This window comes from Emys orbicularis, chromosome 6, assembly GCF_028017835.1.
Source record: "Emys orbicularis isolate rEmyOrb1 chromosome 6, rEmyOrb1.hap1, whole genome shotgun sequence".
Lineage (NCBI taxonomy): Eukaryota > Metazoa > Chordata > Testudines > Emydidae > Emys > Emys orbicularis.
In genome coordinates, this window is record NC_088688.1 from 44,092,211 (window position 1) to 44,105,253 (window position 13,043).

The window sequence follows — 13,043 nt, forward strand, 5'->3', positions numbered from 1 at the left end:
CAGGGCTCCGGCGGCCAGAGAAAGAGGCGACTTTTCCCAGCTCCAGGGCTGCGGCTGCTGGGGAGAGACGGCCCTCCTTCCCAGCCTCAGCTCTGTGGCTGCTGTGGCAGGGGGAGAGACACCCCCCCACCGCCTTCCCAGCCCCCGCTCAGGCGCTGCCGCAGCAGGGGAGAGAGGGCACATCCATCGCATTAGAAAGGTAAGACTCCTGATATTAAAATATGAGTTGTGCGCTTTTATTTGTAGAACAAAAAACATTTATTATAATTAAGCTTTTTTTTTTTTAATATATATAGCGCTTTTATCCAAAGCGCTTTACAATAGTTAGCTAACGGTACAAACAACATTTGGAAAAATCATGAAGTGGTCTGCCGAGACCGTTGGCAATTTTCAAGTGGTCCGTGAAAAAAAAAAAAAAGTTTGAGAACCACTGTTCTAAGGCAATAGTAGTAAAAGTTTGATTTTTTTTTTATTACACATTGCTTCAGCTGACTGTGACAAACATTTGTGAGTCTGTTACAGTTTACCTAACCTACTATTTTCATTTGCCACCATGTAGGAAAATGCCAAAATGTATCATTTAAAATTACATACATTGTATAGAATCAGAAAAATCAGATGGATTAAAAGAGAAAAAAACAGACATTAAAAAACTTCATCTTTAATACAAATTAGACACAGAATTATAATGTACTACAGAAGTTCCTGAGCATTTCTTCTTAAACTCAATTTACATTATAAACAAGTTTCCTTTCTTAAGTTACTAACGCTGACTCAGAAGAATTTTCAAATCCAGTTTGCTAATCACTGCATACTGCTGTTTACTTTTCACATTTCTCTTTGCTGCAGTGAAAGCCAGTGAGTTTTTTCAATTTTCTTTATAGTCAGTTTCATGTTCAGGGTCTTAAACCCAAACACATAAATCCCAACACATAAGTAGCCCCACTGGCTGCAAGAGTTAAGATTATACAAACATCCCTATGCACAAACAACCTTTTTCATCGGAATGCCTAAAAATAATTTGGAAATAAAATTAGATATTTCCACATTTTTAGGTTGTCAACTTGATTTTATAAACACTACCCCACCAAAAAAAAAAAAGCGCCACCCACAACACTGATATGCTCATGCTAAAAAAAAAGTTAAACCATTAAGGAACTCGATGGGAATTTCCCAATTGCTTAAGAAAAGAGAAACCATATATCATAGAAACAAAAACTGCTCCAGTCCCATTTCCAGCACCAGCTACATCCCTTCATATACGCTAAGTCCTTGTGTATTCCATGACCCCCCCCCCCCCAGCGACAAAACCTGAAGTGAATACATCCTTTGCAAGAAAACTGTGCTTCAGAATCCAAAAACTTTCTTTTAAAAATGGTTGTGAAAAACCCATGAACCTAGTATAAATCAATGCACCAGTTATTTTCCTGAATCATAATACAACCTAAACACATGGCTCAGAGATATGAACTGCTCAGTTTGTGCAAATGGTGATAGTTATCATTAAGCTTGAAAATTATGTTAATATTTAAATTCATTTTCATTACTGATTGTCTTAGTAGAAACATTTAGTAAGGGCTTGTCTTAATGGGGAAATTTACCAGCATCATCATACTGCCACATGGGGATTTATACCAATATAACTACAGCAGCATGGTAATGCTGGTAGATTTCCCCATACAGACAAGTCCTAACATGCATAGCTGACAAACCTAAAATGACACCCACTTGGATTGGAGGGGCAATTAGAGACACTACTGAGAATCAGAGAAGCTAAGGATTCTAGACAGCCAGATTCAGGCAATATCAGTACTCCAGGTTCAAGGAGCTGGCCACCAAGGAGTCGAGAGAGAGAGAGAAACAGACAGACAGACAGAGAAAAGACCTGGCAATTTGTAACCACCAGAGGCAAAAGGTCACGGCAGCATTCTATATGGCTGGAGAGAGACCAGCATGGGCAGGCTGTGGCCACCAGAAAGACAAGGATCAAGAGGAATTCTACAAAGCTAGAGGAGTTTCCAATTGATACCAGGTCCTCAACGCGGAAACTGTGGAAGAGACCTCTCAAGATCCAGCTGTTCCAAAGGAACGGAGAGATGTACAGGACACACGTATGAATGACTGCTCAGCCCAACCTATAAGAAAAATCAAGCTTGTCTACAAAGAGCTCTCCCGCTATCCAGGTATGGGACAAACAGGCTCAACCCAGCAGAATCCAAGGAGAATTCCCCCCTTACTGTGGGGGAATCCAGGTGTGGGGTGAGAGGGGGTTCTGTGTGGGGCAATCTGGGTGCAGGCAGCTCATTGGGGGGTTCCGCGTGCAGGGGGGATGGGACTCTGCGGGGAGGTCCAGGTGAAGATCGTTGGGGTTAAGCAGGGAGGCTGTGGGGGAATGAGGCTCGGCAGGAGGGAATCCAGGTGCTGGGGGAATGGGGCTTGGTGGGGTGGAGTTCCAGGTGCAGCTGACTGGGGCTCAGTGGGGTGAGGGGCTCATTGGGGTGGGGGTTCGAGTGCAGGGGGCTCAGCGGGGGATGGTCTGCGTGCAGGAGTGGGAGTCCTGATGCAGGAGGGAGGGGCTTTCCAGGGGGTCCAGGTGCAGAGGATGGGGGCTCAGCAGGGAGAAAGGTCTGAGTGCAGGAGGCGAGGATCAATGGGGTGGAGATTCGGGGTGCTCGGTGGAGGCGTTCTGGGTCCATTGGCTGTGGGAAAAGGGAGCTATAAAGTTTGGATGGCCTCCAGCTCAGTAGAACGGGGACCAATCTTCTCAGGGGCTGGCTGGCTAGAGGAGTCAGGAGGTGGTTAAACTAATAACAAAAGAGGAGGGTAAAAGAGGGACGGTCTGAGCACACCACACAATATCAAGATGTTGAGAACAAAATTAATCAAGAAACCAAAGGACATGAAGAGAAGAAATTCTTTAATTGCCTATGCACCAATGTTAGGAGCCTGGGTAACAAACAAGAGGAATTCTCATTTATGAGCATAAATTTGATCTAGTTGGTATAATTGAAATCTGGTGGGATAATTCCCTTTACTGAAGGTTAAAAATCAATGGTTAAAACCTATGTAGGAAGGATCAAGTGGCCAAAAGGGGAGTGGGAGTGGTGCTCTATGCAGGGACGGCTCTAGGCACAAGGGGCGGCACAATTGCAGGGGTGGCCTTCCGGGGGCGGCAGTTGTGCTTTTTGTTGTTGTTGTTGTTTTGTTTTGCTTCAGCAGTTGCGCTCTCGGAGGCGGCAAAAAACCTAGAGCCGGCCCTGGCTCTATGTAAAAAAATTGTATTACATCTCTACCCCAATATAATGCGACCCGATAGAACACGAATTCGGATATAACGCGGTAAAGCAGCGCTCCGGGGCCGGGGGGAGGGGGGCTGCGCGCTCTGGCGAATCAAAGCAAGTTCAATATAATGCGGTTTCACCTATAACGCGGTAAGATTTTTTGGCTACCGAGGACAGCATTATATCGGGGTAGAGGTGTACTTGTTTCCAAGTCACTGATAACTCAAAAGAAAATAATCTTGAACGCTTATGGATCAATGTCCTAACAATTAAAGCACACAATGAGGAATTAGGGGCTGCTACAGAACTTCAAAACACACGGGGGGATAGCTCAGTGGTTTGAGCATTGGCCTGCTAAACCCAGGGTTGTGAGTTCAATCCTTGAGGGGACCATTTAGGGATCTGGGGCAAAAATCTGTCTGGGGATTGGTCCTGCTTTGAACAGGGGGTTGGACTAGATGACCTCCTAAGGTCCCTTCAAAAACCTGATAGTCTAAAAGCAGCATCTGAAGAAGTGGGTATTCACCCACAAAAGCTCATGCTCCAATACATCCATTAGTCTATAAGGTGCCACAGGACTCTTTGCTGCTTTTACAGATCCAGACTAACACGGCTACCCCTTTGATACAAAACACACTAAGGAACCAGATAACTAGCTCCTTATCTACTTACAGAAAAAAGCACTGATAATGGGGGATTTCAATCTGGAGGACTCATGCTGCCAGTACCAAAACATCTTTGGAATTTCTAAATATTGTAGATGACAACTTCCTGGCTCAGAAATTGTTTCATCCAAGATGGGGGAACTCTATATTAGACCTCATCTTGATAGATAATGAAGAAATGATCACAGAACTTAAAATTAATGGTAACTTAGGTACAAGTGATCATGACTTGGTCACATTTATAATGTGCAAGCAGAATAAAGTCCAGACCAGTAATATATATACTTGGTGCTTTAAAAGGGCCAATTTCACAAAGTTGAATACAATTATGAGTCAAATCATCTGGGAGGAAGAATTTAATCAGAAACATGTGAGTGTTAATTGGGAATTATTTAGGAATACTTTACTAGATGCCCCAAAAGCCACAATCAAGAAAGAAGGCCATCTGGGTTAAAAAAAATGGCCTGGTTTAGAGGGAAAGTGAAAAGAGCCATAAAAAATAAAAATATATAACAACTAGAAGAAAAGAGAAGCTGATAGTTCTGAATATAAATCAGATGCTAGGACTTATAGAAAATTGATAAAGGAAGCAAAGGGACACAAGAGAAACCTATTGACAGCAAAGTTAAGGATGATAGAGTTTTTAAAGTATATTGGGAACAAAAGAAATTCTAACAATGGTATTGGTCAATTATTAAATGGAAATGGTAGAATTACCAATAATGCAGAAAAGGCAGAAATGTTCAATAGATATTTCTGTTTTGTATTTGGGAAAAAAGAGAGATGATGTACTCATATCATATAACTCTCTTTCCATTCCATATCTCAGGAGGATGTTAAATAGCAGATACTAAAGTTGGACATTTTTAAAATCAGCAGGTCCGGAGAACTTGCATCCAATAGTTTTAAAAGAATTGGATGAGGAGTTTATTGGATGAGGAGTTTATTGGACTGTTAATGTTGATCTTAAAGAAATCTTGGAACACCAGGGAAGTGCCAGAAGATTGGAAGAAAGCTAATGCAATGCCAATATTTTAAAAGGGTGAACAGAATGGGCAAGGGATAGCTCAGTGGTTTGAGCATTGGCCTACTAAACCCAGGGTTGTGAGTTCAATCCTTAAGGGGGCCACTTAGGGAGCTGGGGCAAAAATCAGTACTTGGTCCTGCTAGTGAAGGCAGGGGGCTGGACTCAATGACCTTTCAAGGTCCCTTCCAGTTCTAGGAGATAGGATATCTCCATTATTTATTTATTTATTAGTAGGCCTGTCAGTCGGACATCGATCCTAGGTAAGATAATGGAGCAGCTGATTTGGAACTTGATTAATAAAGAATTAAAGGAAACTAATATAATTAATGCCAATCAATATGGGATTATGGCAAATAGATTCTGTCAAAATAACTTGATATCTATTTTAGATGAGATTACAAACTAGGATGATAAAGGTAATAGGGTTGACATAATATACTTAGACTTCTGCAAGGCGCTTGACTTGGTACCACATTAAATTTGATTATTTTATATCTACCTAGTTCTTTTTAACATGGCACACATTAAACAGATTAAAAACTAACTGACAGGTCTCAAAATGTATTTGTAAACAGGGAATCGTCATCCATGAAGTGTGTTTTTAGTAGGACCACAGAGGGATCAGTTCTTGGCTCTACACTATGTAAGATTTTTATTAATGACCTGGAAGAAAATGTGAAATAGTCACTGATAAAGTTCATAGCTAACACAAAAATGGAGAGAGTGGAAAATAACTAAGAGGACAGGTCACTGATATAGAGCAATCTGGATCGCCTGGTAAACTGGGCACAAGCAAACAATATGCATTTTCATAGGGCTAAAGTAAACGTACATCTAGGAACAAAGAATGTAGGCCATGCTTACAGGATGGGGGACTCTTTCCTGGGATGCAGTGACTCTGAAAAGGATTGGGGGCCATGGCGAATAATCAGCTGAACATGAGCTCCTGCAGCAATGCTATGGCCAAAAGAGCCACAAAAGGGCTAATGAAATCCTTGCTCCCCCAGTCTGGAGTAAATTTTTAACAGTGAGAGTAATTAACCATTGGAACAACTTACCAAGGGTCACTGATGATTTTTAAATCAATATTGGATATTGTTCTAAAAGATCTAGTCTAGGAATTATATTGGGGAAATTCTATGGCTTGTGTTGTACAAGAAGTCAGACTAGATAATCACAATGGTCCCTTCTTGCCTGAAATCTATAAATCTATTATAAACATCTTACCAGGTGCCAAAAGTCCCAGCTATCCCCTACCCAGTTGCCCCAAAATCCTCTAATTTCTCTTCAACAACTTCTCCAATTCAGTTCTGTACCGCCAATACAAATATCTTTGGCATAATAAAAACTAAAAATATGGGGACAGCATAAAATACGTTGAATAATATATAAAAATAAATGGAACCGGGGCTATTGGATTCAGCCCATTATTCAGTTCATGTTTAAGTCACTAAAAACAGTTATTTCATTTAAATGTAGAATTTCCAGTCTGTTTCATCAGTGCTCTGCAGAATTGTGGAACCATTTTGTAAAGCTTCGGTTACATTACATACCCACCTTTGTGTTTCCATGCTCACCAACAACTGCACCAATATACACACCGCATGCTTCCAACCCCGTGGAGTCCCACTTGCATTTGCAGTGTGCTGTGGCCTAGTGCCTCCAGACCCCAGCATGCATGCCACACATATGCCTCCAGTGCCCTGCACCTGGTGCCCCTGAGCCCCCAGCTCTGTACTACACCACAACCCACCCCACACACACCCCTCAAGTGTTCTGTACTCTAGTGCCACGAGCACATCCCCCCATATCTTGCCAGCCCCCACACCACAGAACAGTACCTTTGCCCAAGCCGTACATCCTAGCTCTGTACCCCCCACACCTCCAGGGCCCAAGCCCCCAGCTCTGTACCCCACACATCTCTGCACACACGTCCAGTGCCCTAGGCGACCCCAGCACTGTACCCCACACCTACCCCGCCACAAACCTTCAGTGCCCTCAGCTCTGTACCCCAGGGCCCAGCTCTGTACCCCACACATCTTATGCAAAGTAAGCTGTCATGGGATAAGAGGGAAAGTCCTCTGATGGATCAGAAACTGATTAAAAGATCGGAAACAAAGGGTAGGAATAAATGATCAGTTTTCAGAATGCAGAGAGGTAAATAGTGGTGTAAAAAAAGCTAACAATGTTTGGAATCATTAGAAAAGGGAAAGATAATAAGACAGAAAATATCATATTGCCTCTATATACATCTGTGAGTGCAGATGTGGTCACCCCATCTCAAAAAAAGATGTATTGGAATTGGAAAAGGTATGGAAAAAGGACAACAAAAATGATTAGTTGTATGGGTATGATAAAGGCCCAAAAAATCATGACTGGTATGGAGAAAGTAAATAAGGAAGTATTACTTACTCCTTCTCATAACACAAGAACTAAGGGTCACCCTAATAAAATCAATAGGTAGCAGATTTAAAACAAACAAATGGAAGTATTTTTTTTCACACAATGCTCAGTCAACCTGTGGAACTCCTTGCCAGAGGACATTGTGAAGGCCAAGACTATAACAGGGATCAAAAAAGAACTAGATAAGTTCATGGAGGATAGGCCCATCAATGGCTATTAGCCAGGATAGACAGAGATGCAAAACCATGCTCTGAAGTCTCCCTAGCCTCTGTTTGCCAGAAGCTGGGAATGGGGGACAGGGGATGGATCACTTGATGATTACCTGTTCTGTTCATTCCCTATGAGGCATCTGCCATTAGCCACTGTGGGAAGACAGGATATTGGGCTAGATGGACCTTTGGCCTGACCCAGTACGGCCGTTCTTATCACCCACCCAGTGCCAAAGTTCCCAGCTCTGTACCCCACACATCCCCCCACACCTCCAGTGCCCCAGTGCCCCCCCGCGCCTTGCCGGCCCTCACACCAGGCGCAATACCTCTGTCCCAGCAGCGAGTGGGGGGCGGAAGCGGAGCGCGGGGCCCTGGCCCCTCCCCTGTGTCCTGAGCAACGATTCACCCGCGGCCACCCAGGGCAAAGGACCCCGAGGCTGGCACCCGCGCCCCGGCCGGGACACTTACTCCAGTCCGGGGGCAGGAACGGGCAGCGGAGGAGCCGGGGCCTCGCCAGCCCCGCGTAGGACGCAGCGCCGTGCCGGCCCCGGGCAGTCAGCGGCGGGCGTCGCTCTGCTTTGCGCCGGCAGGAGTTCGCCGGAAGCCAACCGGGCCAGGGGCTGCCCAGCTGAGAGCCGCCCTCTGACCCGGATCCAGAACGAGCCGGCAGGACATGAGCTCTCCGCTCCTCCCATTCCCTGCCTCACGGGGGTCACCGTGCGCATGCGCAGCGCCCCCGTGCAGAAGACGTGGGGCTCTGGTACACAGATGCGAGTGGCGGCGGCGTTTTTTTCTGTTCCCTGCCCGTGGGCGCTGGGACGAGCGAGTCCTTTGGGGGCCTTCCTCGTCCTGGGACGAACTCTCTGGGAGCGGGCACAGCCCTCCCCACTCCTGCTGCACCGGCGTGAGCCTCCTGGAGGCTGTCACCCACCTTCGCTGCGGTGCGAGCTCAGCCGCTAGGCGGCGCTGCCCTCATGCTGCGGCAATGGGGTTAATGGTCTGTTGCATCAGGATAATTTACTTCAGGGCGTTGCCATTTACTTTTGGGGTACACAGAGTTTGTGCTTTAAGAGGTGACCCCCCGCTGAGATGATCCCGCCTACGCTGCTGGAAGCTGTAGGGCACAAGCGTAGGCGGTGGAACTGGGAAAGAGGGCACGGGAACAGCTCCTTGCAGCTAATCATGTCCTGTAGCAATGTGTAATCTGTAGGCAGGTTGCATTTGGACTGTCGCTTTAGAGTACAATATTTTCCTCTCCATGCACTAAAAATTAGGCTGTTCCTGTCTCTAAACACTTTCTTCTCTTTCCTAACTTCCATTCTCCTTGGAAGGGCTTCAGATGTGGCTGCTCTTCTAGTGTACAGACTTTTGAGGAAGGGATGAGAAGAGCTGGTAGTTTAGGGCCTGGTATCTAGGGTTGGAAAGTATAAACATAGCACTACAGATATCTTGTTTTCTGAACTCACTGATGGATTAGCACTGAAAGACTTTGCAGACTAAGGCTTGGTCTACACTACAGAGTTAGATCAGCCTAAGGCAGCTTATGTCGACCTAAACTTTGTAACGGTCTAGGCTACTACGTTGCTCTCACGGATGTAAGTCACACACTACTAGGGGGATAAAAATCAATGATTAAAAAAAAAAATCTGATTTTTATAAAAAAAAAAAAAAATCAGATTTAAATAAAATGCTTTTTGAGGAAAAAACCTATCTAAAGATAGTTTTAATTAAGATTCATTATAGCTCAAAAATATCTCATGGAATGGGGATTATAAATTCTAATTCTATAGTATGAATATCGTGAAAAAATAGATGATAGTACTTGTCCCATTTGGTTTTTTATGCTTGTAATTTAACTCTGTCATTGCATGTTTCTCTTTTTAAGATCTCACTCAGTTCCTTCCAAATTTCAACAGCATCAGCAATAAAACAGCTATTTCTCTGCATTTTGTTCAAGGCTACAGAAATAGGCTTCAGGGTACTCAGCATGTGTTCAAGATTTCTCTTAAGCGCAGTGTTGAGAACTTTGGCTGTGACAGTGCCATCTATTTTTTCACAATTTTGTTCACAAACTGTCATCCGATTAGGCCAGTTCTTGATATAGTGCTCAAAACAGTCCACTACTGAGTTCCATCGTACGTCTTGTGGGAGAGTTAGCTTGGTTCCTCCCACTTTTTTCAGAGCAGCTGCTGCGAAGTGGTTGTTAGGGAAGTATTTTGCAATTTCAACATTACTAGCCTTTATTTCTGGACAACTGAAGTCTTTGGCTTGGAGGTGCATCAAATGAGCACTGCAACCATATGTTATTATCTTGGGATTCTCTTCACTCTCTTCTAAATTTCTTCTCATCTTGGATACATTTGCAGCATTATCTGTGACCAAGCTGTGTACTAGACATTTGATTTTTTTCACAGTTTGTTATAGCTTTTACTGCTGCTCCTTGTAAGTATTCTGCTGTGTGTGCATTTCCTGATGTATCAATTGTTTCTGTAAGGAAGATATTCCCTTTTTCTGTTGTCACACAAGCATATACCACAGGATCATTGTGGACATTGCTCCACCCATCAAGACTCAGATTAACAATTTCACCCTCTAGACCTTTTGCACACTGCTCAATTTCTCTTTCATACACTTTATCCAGCAATTTGCCTGCGACATCTGCTCTGTTGGGTGGACTGTATCATGGTCTTAATGACTGAACCATGTTAACGAAGTGTGGGTTCTCAATCATATGGAAAGGAGAGTTTGTTGCATAAACAAATCGGACAATTTTTTCATCAATTACCTCTTTTTGTAATCTGCTGGTTCTTATGACAAACTTATCTATGGTTGTTTCTGGATGATGGAGATTTTTTTTTTCTTTTTGCTACAGGTGATATACTATGGCTATGTGACATACATGATGTGACTGAAACACTATCATTGGCAGATAACTCTGAAACTATAGAAAATGATGGTGACCTTGAAGGTGGATAGTCTTCAGAATCCTGTATGTTGAGGATGGATTCTCCTAAACAAACTAAGTCAATGCAGTTATTTAATTATTATTACCATACTGCTCATTTAGTATTACTCATTGCATTCACTGACACTCAGTACTACTTTAAAGGTGAAATTGTAAAAGGAAGATCTGCCTATTTCAGCTATCTGTTTTTTATCATAACTGCATCTACAATGATAGTACCATAGAATAACAACTGTATTTTTTGCTCCAACATGAGAATTAAAGAATAGTCCAGAAGGAAGACAGGCAGTCCTTAAGAAAGAAGTATGAAATAAAAACATTTACCAACCTGAAGATCCTGCATGTTCAGACATGTTCCTTTCATCATCTTCAATGCAGCTTCCTCCTGAGAAGGAACACTTCTCATGATGTTTCATTCGGGCAGCGAGGCCTTGCATTTCTTTGTTGCACAGTTTGCATTTTGCACGCATGCCTGTCTTACCCACAGGTAGAGGAACTTCATTAAAATATTCCCAAACTGAGTCTCTTTTACGGCCTGCTGCTATTATAGGTTTTCCCTTCTAGTGAGAGAATGGTATGGTAGATCTCAAATCAATGAAGGGTACACTCAGAAAGACCTCAAGACTTCTGGAATATGCTGCTCAAACAGTTTCACTTTTGTTTCTACTGCCTGTCCCTCCCTTCTCACATTTATCTCCAGACTTCTTCTCCTTGTCCAGATCTATTCCACCCCCAACAATCTTCTAGTCATTGAACTTTTTGAAACTTCACCTTTAGAGAGAGGTAAGGAATTGACTCTTTGTACACAAATTTGCAGAGGGATAATAGGGTTGAGGTCTGTTGTTTCTCACCTCTATATATTATTTATTTATTTAAAAACATTTTTGCTGTTAACAAGCATGTTATCTCTGGAGACACAAATTCACAGATTGAGAACTGCAAAACTAAGCATCTCTGATGGTATCTTCTAGACTGACCATTGAGTCCCATTGGGTAGATACAAAGATTAACCTACATAATCTATACAGAAGCCCCTGGAACCTCATAAAATTGGGTCCCTAATCCATGAACTATTGGAATTCATTTACAAAAATGTTCTTAAACATTACATGAATATATTGTCTCATACTATAGAATTAGAATTTATAATCCCTATTCCATGATGAGATATCTTTGAGCTATAATGTTTCTTAATTGAAACTATCTTTAGATAGGTTTTATCCTCAAAAAGCATTTTATCAAAAAAACCCAATTTAAATTTAAAAAATCAGATTTTTTTTTTAAATCATTGATTTTTATCCACCCTGACCTCACCTTCCTTGTCTCTCTAATATCCTTGGACCAACATGGCTAAAACCACAACTCCTGTCTTCTTCATTCATATTCATTGACCTTATTTTAAACCTGCTGTCTATTAATTTCATTTGGTGACCCCTAGTTCTTATGTTATGAGAAGGAGTAAATAACACTTCCTTATTTACTTTCTCCATACCAGTCATGATTTTATAGACCTCAATCATATCCTGCCTTAGTCATCTCTTTTCCAAGCTGAAAAGTCCCAGTCTTATTAATCTCTCCTCATAAGGAAGATGTTCCATACCCCTCATCATTTTTGTTGCCCTTTTCCATACCTTTTCCAATTCCAATATATCTTTTTTTGAGATGGGGCGACCACATCTGCACTCATGGATTTATATAGAGGCAATATGTTCGTGATGCTTGCCCCTGGTCTTTGACTCCCAACTCTGATTCCAGCTCTGACCCATGGCTTGATTGGGATGATATGATGGGGGGGGGAAAGAGACTGGGATGTACCACAGGATACCTGCATCATTCAGTGCACAGGCTGGACCGTGCCCTGGGGATAAATCAGAGTTGAGTAGTGAACAAGGCTGTTCTCAGTTGAACCCCTACCTCACTTGTTGCAGAAGTTGGACAGTATGTAGTGAATGAGGCAGGCAGGAGTCTGTAGGAAGAGAAATGATGGTTTCACGAAGAAGAGCTCTGTGTTGTTTGAATGCTTGTCTCTTTCACCAACAGAAGTTGGTCCAATAAAAGATATTACCTCATTCACCTTGTCAGTCTCATGTTTAAGGCAGTTAAATGCCACTTTGGAGAAATGGATTCTATCCCACCCTCTAACACAGATGTGTGATGCGGGGCAAGTAATTTGAACCAGACTTTTCACAGGTTGCCGCTAAATTTGTTCCTCATTTTCTGGGTGCCCATCTTGAGACTCTGAGGTCTGATTTGCAGAAGTGCTCAACACTCAGCTGCAACTGAAGTCAATGAGAGCTGTGTTTCGTACATTTAACGTGCTATACAATGCTAAGTATTCTGAAAAATCAGTTCCTCGGAATATCACATTGGGCACCCTAAATTAGAGGATACTTTTGACCTTAATCTCTCTCTGCTTCAGTTCTCCATCTGTAAAATGGGAATAATACCAACCCCTCACCTCACAGAGGTTTTGAGAATATACCTTAATGTCTG

The 13,043-nt window shown here is 42.8% G+C and overlaps 1 protein-coding gene across 1 annotated transcript in view; it reads right to left on the reverse strand.

The window, feature by feature from the left end:
* Positions 1-8,112, reverse strand: part of TENT2 (terminal nucleotidyltransferase 2) — a 75,535-nt gene extending 67,423 nt beyond the window's left edge. Inside the window, exon 1 of the mRNA XM_065406097.1 lies at positions 8,054-8,112. The gene's annotated coding sequence lies outside the window, so the exon portion shown is untranslated. The remainder of the gene's footprint in view (positions 1-8,053) is intronic.
* Between the last annotated feature and the right edge of the window lie 4,931 nt (positions 8,113-13,043).